Below are 9,087 nucleotides of genomic sequence, written 5' to 3' on the forward strand. Positions count from 1 at the left end.
GGCTATCACGGGAGCAAATTTCCAAAATCCACCTCATTTACCAGAATTGGGGATTTGGGCTACCAAATCGCTGGTCAGGCAATCCTGGTATTCAATGGAAAAGGACCTGGGTTGACAACAATAGAAATATCGATTATTTCTGCTGGTTGCTCTCGAGGTAAAGTACTAAGTTTGACATTTTCGGAACATGAAGGGGAAAAGGGTAAAATAAAAACGGAAATTCTGACAAAACTATAATATATAGACCCACACGATGTGCTTTACAGAGGTGGGAAATATCTTTCTTTAGCAAACTATATTAGTTTGAGACGCTAAAAATGAATTCTGTAAAAAGCTCACGGGCGAACTAAAGGCCTTTAAAAATCAAAAATATCACACTAAAAGACACAATTTGATGCTTAATTTTAACACCAGGATTTTAAAAAAAAATGTTCATCCAAGCACTATGTTTTTATTTGACATTACTGAAGAAAAAAAAAAAAATTTTGCTTTATATTTGACCGAGAAAATAAATTTCATAGCAAAAAGGTGTATCTCGGAATTGTGTTGATTTTAACATGTATCGATCGACTTTTAGCGCGACTAAGCAGAACAAAAGATCGGTTGTCCTGCGTTTAGACTGTCACGATTTAGGCCTCTATCGAAACTCAGCGACTTCAAAAGTGTGAAGTGTTTTGATCCATACAATCTCAAAATCAATCGATTGAGATGATTAACGTATTCGTCCCAGTTACATAACAGATGCGGTTAAATGATGGGGCGGGGTTACCAACCATATTTGGAGTCATTACGTTGTCATCAACTGGGTTGGTTCAGGTCACTGCTTATGGTAATTCGAGTGCGCTGCTGGGGGTAGAGATCGAATGAGTAAGGACCAACGCCAGATGGCGTTGATTATTGTGCTAAATATTGCGTTGGTTCATGTTGATTTTATTAATTTTTGTCATGTATTTTGTTTTGGAGCAAAAGCGATGTGTTATTTGTAGAGCGCTATACAAAATTTAGCGCACAAAATTGAGCAATTTTACCATGTTTTGGCCCAAAAAGGAAGATAAAAGGGGGTCATTGGGTCCATTATAATAACATGGATGTAAGTTTTCGAAAAAATGGGGTCATTGGGTGGCAGATTTGAAAAAATGGGACATGCACATTGTTACGAGCCGTAATTACTACATGTCAAAATCACCTTTTCCTAGTTCTCACACGAATGCACAATAATAGGCTATTCCAGAATATAGATGCACACACCCTATACAGGAGTTCGAATTTCCGAACTTTTTGTTTGTAGAGTCGTGACTTTTGGAAATCCAGACTTTTAAAGTGTCCAAAGACGAAAGAATTTAGCCAAAAAATAGTTCAAAATCAGAAATCCTCAATTTGAAAATTCATTTTGGACATTTCCGTGATTTTTCCTTCATCTAATTCGATTTCCAAGCTTTTTCAAGTAATATTGGCAACTGGAATTCCAGTCGTTTTCGGAAAGCAGACTCGGAAATCCAGACATTTCGTTAATTGAAACTTACTCCGGGGTGCACTTATTTTCTGGAATAGCCAAATACCCCACTGTTTGATTAAGTTAACAATATCTGAATCTTTAATGAAAAGTTAAAATATGATTGATACAACCAGACCGCTTCTTTGTTTCACAGTCCGGATGACATCGGTAATCTGTGTCATGCTTCTGATCCATTCATTTATTTTCCTATCTCTTTTTGTGATCCCAAGCATGCTCCTGTCCATACTGTGTTGTTCCATTTCCAACTTCTGCTCCATTCTCTGAGTCATTGCCCAAATATACTAGGCCCTATATGTCACCTAAAGACTTTATTTTATTGCTAAATTTTTCTTATTTTTACTTACATTGGAGTCTCTGCTATACGTCTATATCAATATCAATATACTCATGAGCTCCTCCCGGGGCTGGGGCCCGGGGTTACGCCAAATAGTTGAATGTTGGTATATGGGGTACCAAATACATGTGTCATTTATATTTTCATTTTTTAGGTCCCGTAAACAGTATACTTAGTTGGTCAGCTTTTGCACCATTGGCTAAGCTCACATATTGTACCTATCTACTACATCCAATCTTACTGGAGGTCTACTACAGGAGTTCTGTCACGCCGTTTCATTACACCGACTACAATATGGTAAGTTACAATTGCCAACTGGTACGAATGAAAATGTCATGGGGATGTTGATACTTCTTGCTATAGTCAAAATGCTGGGGAAATACATACAACATAATATGTGAAGCATTATATTCCAGGTTAGCATAGCAGTAGTGTTGTTGTTTTGCCCCTTTGAGGTCCTGGGTTCTAGCCCTGACCGTTCTCAGACGCCTTTATGTGTATTTAGTTTCAAGTTCAAACTTGTTCTCGCAGGTCTTCCCAGGTACTCCGGTTTCATCCTGCATTTAAAACTGGTCTTTCTTCCCCCAAATATATACTGTTCGTGTTGATTGACCTTTCGGAAAATCCTTGCAGTTAGACCCGAGATGTCTTTAAACGATGTACACAGCGGCGTGACGTCAAATGGTGACATATTGGGTTTAACCGCAAGGAAGTGTGGGATTTACCTAAACGGTCAATTGCGCGTGCGATAAATAGCCTATAAATAAACGTATTGTAAAATGAAGTAGCAATTTTCTTCATTTTACCTCATTTGTTTGGCTCGAAATTAAAAAGGGACAATGTGATCAGTAGCTATCAGTGAAAACTAACATTTAAATAGGAATCTATCTTTTATGCAAATCACAGATTATTGTTTTAAGGTATAATCTCTTTGGTTTATCCACAAAAAGCATGAGTGATATCAGTCAGGGTTCGCAGGTTTTTGCCGCAGATGAAAAAAACCGCTTGGCAAAAACTGTATTTGCCAGTTTTTGCCGGCAAAAATGGCATTCATTCATTAATTAATTTTTTTCACTCATCAAATAACAAGAATAGGATACATACAAAAATCATAATACAAAATGTGAGAGTGAAGGAATCACAGGAAATGCCAAGAAGAGGCCTGAAGGTCTGTGATCCCTTGTTTGGTTAATTCATCATTTGACATGGTAGCAGATTGTCATTAGCATTTCAATGAAGAAGTTACAGTAAGCTGCCATATCCTGATATGAATGAACCTAAATACATAAAAAATAACAATAAACAGTGGCGTACCGTGGCCGCGTCTCCCTCGGGGGGCTGCAGAAGAGGTAAATTTTGTCGCCCCTTCATCAACAGCCCGAAAATTTGATGTATAGTCGCATTTTGTAAACCTTTTTCATAATTCTTCCGCCCTTTTTCATTAACAATTCTTTTAGCCGCCCTTCTTCTTCCGCCGCCCTTATTTTACCCCGGTGGGCTCTCGCCCCCAAAGCCCCCCCTCAAAATACGCGCACGATAAACAATAGTAATTTAGGAAATGCACAAAACAAATAGATACTATTAAGTATCCAATGTGGTCATATTACCAAATACAATAAGAATTAATAGTAACTTTGCAAATGTTTTTAAATACATGACGGAATTGATTAATTCGTCGGACGCATCACATACTAGTCTATCTCGAGACCATGAATGCACTTTAAATACGATATCGGGAAGTTAACTATTTCACATACAGAACTACAACTTAAGCGTAGTTTGAAGCAATATTGCATACGTAAATATAATTCAGGATTCCACTTAGATAAATCTGTTAAGTATATGCTTTAATTTAAAACCACTTTCTTGAAAATCCATAGTCTAATTAAATTATAGAAAGGTAAGCTTTACGAAGATTTTCAATCGGAATTTTCTAGAAATGCGTGTTTTTTTTTCAAGATAGATCAGTATGTGAAATGCAAATTTTTTAAAAATCATAAATAGCTCAAATTTAACATTTTATAACTAATTAGCCTATTTAGGAAAAATTGAGGTCTGTAATTTGTTGAATTGGAAGAGCTCCATAAAAGAAACTATTACTCAGGGCACATCAGAAAATAGTAACAAAGGCAGCATTAAGTACTTTCCCTTGGGTAAACATTATTTACTTTTCATTATGATGTACCAGTATGTGATGCACCCGACGAATTGATGATGAACTTTTAATGCTGTTATCAACGTTATTCCATAACTTAGTAGCTGCATAATTGATGGATATTTCACAGAAAGCTCTTTTGATAAAAGGAAGCCTCAAATGACCTTTATTTCTGGTGTTTAAGTCATGAATATTAGACTGTTTTATAAACAAATCATCAAACATTGTCAAAGACACTCGGTAACAGTCCATTATTATGTTTGTACATAAATAAACCAAGTTCAAATGTATTTATGTCCATATCTGATCAGCAAGGGATTAGTGCTACTTCTATAATCACTGGCATTAATAATCATGATAATACGAAGTGCCCTCTTTGAATTTTAAAAGACCATATATAATTATATAATGATGAAAATGCACAAGCTAAAATACCATAGTTGATATACGGTATTAGTAAAGCCATATTATAACATTTGCTGAGGAGGCCGCCTTCAACATGTTCAATATTTTTCAAAATTCTGTTTTTTACACGATTATTATGTACTTTAGTAAACTAATATTTTAGTTCGACTGATATTTCCATCGTAATAATAAATACGATGGAAATAAAATATTAGTCGAACGCGTATACGATGTGCATAACACAGTACGTACATGGCGTGCGGGCAGTTATGACATATCAAAGGAATAGACACGGCTCATTTTCGAATGAGTGGCTCGCATTGGCGACATATGCGCTGGTATTAAATAGCGATTTTCTTTGTATTGCCTCGTCTGTTTGGGCCCAAATTAAAACAGGACATATCTGACAGTGAAAACTAACATTTGATACCAACCAAAAATACAATTCTATTTCTTATGGAAATGTTATAATATGGGTTTAAAGAGCAATATAATGTATACATCGCCGCATGTTATTAATTATACCGACATTTCTTGAACATGTTTTCACAATATTATAAATATAAATTCTTTCCAAGTGATATTTTGGACAATTTGCAGACCTAAAAACTTGGCTCTTTTTCCAGCGGTGTTCTTGCTGCAGAGTTCCTGTCAGAATCAAGATATACAGTTGCAAATTGTACTCTAGTTTTGTGTTCTTCTTGGTACCGAGTAACATGTAAATTAGTCTTTTTAGCATTAGCAGATAAATTGTTCACCTAGAACCATCTATTCACATTGTGGCAACATTTTTAGTGATTTATAGTTCATTTCTTTAATCTCAAAACTAATTATTTTAAAAGTTACAAAAATAATTTCCTGAGTGTAACAAGGCCATATTTTGTAATTATAAATAACAACATATTAAGAAATTAAAGGCACGCGCTTTCATTCATCAAGTGCATTTAACCGAAATGTGGCATATATATCAAGTTCAAAACTTTTTCAATATAAGGAGACAAGAAATGTTGAATGATTACTGTTTATGAGCTTTCTGTGTTACTTTTTAATATTTGAGTGACTATATGTGAGGTTTTGCCATTTTTTGCAATTTTTGCCGGTTTAAACCGGGCAAAAACCGAAGCCTGATATCAGTGCAAAACCCATGAAAAGTGAGAGGAAGTTTGTCTTCTCTTCTTTCACCTGGGAATTTACTTTACTGTCACATTGTATAATTTTGTTCCTTTCCTCTTTTTAGGTATATATCTTCCTGGGTAACCTAGTGTTATCATTTGCAGCAGCATATATCATGTCTGTGTGTGCTGAAGCACCATTTATGGCATTGGAAAAACTGATTCTACCTACGAAAGGCTCATCACCACCAGATAAGAAACAGAGCTCCGAAACATCCAAACTTCTACAAGACTCGGATCATACACTCTTAAAATACGGGGTCAAATATGCACCGACTAAAAATTGATCCCGTTTCATTGCAAACAACCACTTTTGAAGTCAAATTTGACCCCGCCCCGCACGCTTAATTTCTTTCTGCAACCATAATGGGCCGCAATACCGCATAGTCCGAGGCAAGGTTCATTATTGTCAGGGTTAGGGTCTTAGGGTTAGGGTCTTAGGGTTAGGGTAAGGGTTAGGGGTTAGGGGTTAGGGGTTAGGGGTTAGGGGTTAGGGTTAGGGTTAGGGTTAGGGTTAGGGTTAGAGTTAGGGTTAGGGTTAGTGTTAGGGTAAGGGTAAGGGTAAGGGTCTTAGGGTTAGGGTCTTAGGGTTAGGGTTAGGGTAAGGGTTAGGGGTTAGGGTTAGGGGTTAGGGGTTAGGGTTTAGGGTTAGGGTTAGGGTTAGGGTTAGGGTTAGAGTTAGGGTTAGTGTTAGGGTAAGGGTAAGGGTAAGGGTTAGGGTTAGGGTTAGGGTTAGGGTTAGGGTTAGGGTTAGGGTTAGGGTTAGGGTTAGGGGTTAGGGTTAGGATTATATTCGTATTTATTAGTACTAATATACTAGTAATAGTATATTGTGTGTATTATTCCGTAATCAATAAGTATCATAAACAAACACCTTTCTGGCACAACGAATCATAGCACAGTCGTGTAGGCATTAGATTACATAGATTGTGGGTTCGAACCCCAGGTAAACCGTTGTAGAATTTTAATTCTATCGATTTCTTTTTATTTTATTAAGTAAGAGGAAATAATAATGGTAATAAACTCGTGTTATATCTAGCCTCATAGGCCTATATGTATGTACTACGGTATGTGTTATCGCATTGCGGCCCACACGTGTGACAATTTCTTTGTGTTCATTTGTCTGTCTTTTATTTTATAGTTCTGATGAAGGCCTAGTGCCGAAAGCTTGATGGTAATAAAATTTTGATTTGCAACATCCGTTGTCCTGGAAAACTTCTTTCGACTATAGATATATTATGCCAGGACAAATAACTTCCTGTGGTGTATTGTCTACACTTCTTTCATTATACATACTCTTTTGGGCAATTCCGAATCATTCATAACTCTAGCCTCTAGTATTCTGCAACCGACAGCAAAAATGAAGGTATCTTGTGAAGGGGTCATTCAGTGGGGGATCCAAGAAAATGGGGATCATTATGTGTGGGAACGCTGATAATTGGGAGTCATTCAGTGCTGTAGTCGAGTCCGAGTCCTCAATTCCGAGTCCGAGTCCTTATAGCCCTAGGCTTTTCACCGATATATCAACGTATATAGGGGTCTATCGGTTAGAAAAAAGGGGCTCATGGGTAGCCGCAACCAAAAAAGGGGGTCATTAGGTAGCCGCGCCTATAAAAAAAGGGGTTAATCGGGTATGACTTTAAAAAGGGAGGGGGGCATCGGGTATAATAGTCGACTTCAAAAGAGGGGCCTATTGACAGGCACATACCGTCATTTCTAAAGTTGAGTGCCCCCCTGATCATAGCCATTTTTATTGATTGTAGGGTCTTTGCTATACCTGTTCATGTCAAGTCCTAATGGCTCAAGATTATCAATTGAATCGTTTGGGGTAAAATATGAATCTGATAAATCTAAAGCAAAATCATTAACAAACTTATCAACAGGGATAAAGTCAATCAACTTTTCATGGGGAATGTAGGTTCTTCCAATGATAAGATCGAAACCAATGAGTTTAGAATCAGCACTACTCCACAGCGTGGTATCTGAAGATGTATTTTAAATAATAGAAAAATGGGAGATTTGGTCTTTAAGGGAAGGGGTATGAACGTTTGGACAGTATTTATTGTGGGACATTAGAGCACATCAGACATATCGAATTGCATTCTGAATACGAAGAATGTCCTTCTGATATCAAATAATTTTGATTTTTTAAATTCGCAATGTAATACACATTTTATGGCAAATCATTAAAAATTGATATTTTGATATTTAACAGTATTGAAGTATAAATCTGATGATTTATACTTAAAGTGTATGTAGGTTGGATGAAAGCCGACGATCAATTGAAAATTTTGACCTTTCGTATTGAAGATATGGATTTTTTTCCAAAACACCAAAAAAAAAATTAGGTCTTTTTGGGAAAAAAGTCCATATCTTCAATATAAAAGGTCAAAATTTGCAATTGATCGTTGGCTTTTCCTCACAGCTACATACACTTTAAGAATATATCATTAGATTTATAAAATTTATTTCGAGGACTGATATATATCAAAAATTTGAAAAATATCAAATTTTAATAATTTGTCATAAAATTTGTATTATATCATGAGTTTCAAAAAATGAAAATTATTTGATATCAGAAAGACATGTTTCGTATTCAGAATGCAATTCGATACGTCTGAGGTGCTCCAATGTCCCACAAAAAATACTGTCGAAACGCCATAAACGTTCATTCTAGATCCCTTAACAAATATGCCAATTCCATGTATACCACCAAATTTATGAAAAGTGTTCTAGTTTATAGCGTGTATAAAATACTGCACAACTACACACAATTGTACTGTGCACAGTGTCATCGCCCCGATATCTTCATGGCAGAAATCGCCATGGTAGGTTGAATCCACAGCCACGCATGGTCATTTTGTTCCGACCTTTGAGACGCATAATGAGCCGAGGGACATCCGACTAAAGCTACTGACAATAGCCTGGTAATTGACCTCTCTGTGTGAGAGTGAGCATGTATACGCCATGAGGTCAATCTGCCTCCACGAGTGGTGCAGCTAGCCTACGCTGCGCTATAGTTCGGCACATATAAAATCAGAATTTTGTCAGTTTTGAGTTCAAGACGCACGGTTATTTCTCAAGACGTTAGCGTGTAATGGCAAAGAGGACCATGACCGCCTCATTTTAACATTGAGGGCATACCCAACTACATTGTTGAATAAACAGCCCATGACCCCAGTATGAATAGAACAAAAAAGAAAGAAGAAACTTGCCAATTGTGCATAATCTGGCTATTACATTAAAATTTTAAGCTTAAAACTCTGATTTAATTAATGTGTGCACAATTGATAGATTTTCACAACTGATCTTTTCAGTCACCGTACGCCCTCTGTTTGTTAGCTTCCCAAGTGGACTACTGACTTTGGATTGCAGTTAACATTTTAACACGGGACTCTATGGAGAGTTAGGCCAATTTCTGGCCTAACTAAAATTGGTCATGATGTAATGCATCTTTAAATGAATCTGGCTTGTGATTGGTCGCCCAGATCTCGTTATTGTTTAA

General features: G+C 36.7%; 1 long non-coding RNA gene across 1 annotated transcript; it reads left to right on the top strand.

The window, feature by feature from the left end:
• The first annotated feature begins 1,946 nt into the window (after nucleotides 1-1,946).
• LOC140145770 (uncharacterized) lies at nucleotides 1,947-5,829 on the top strand. The gene is made up of 2 exons (XR_011858132.1): nucleotides 1,947-2,147; nucleotides 5,648-5,829. It is a non-coding gene; the product is annotated as an uncharacterized lncRNA (long non-coding RNA).
• Nucleotides 5,830-9,087: the final 3,258 nt, after the last annotated feature.

This window comes from Amphiura filiformis, unplaced genomic scaffold (assembly GCF_039555335.1).
Source record: "Amphiura filiformis unplaced genomic scaffold, Afil_fr2py scaffold_597, whole genome shotgun sequence".
In the NCBI taxonomy this organism is placed as follows: Eukaryota; Metazoa; Echinodermata; class Ophiuroidea; order Amphilepidida; family Amphiuridae; genus Amphiura; species Amphiura filiformis.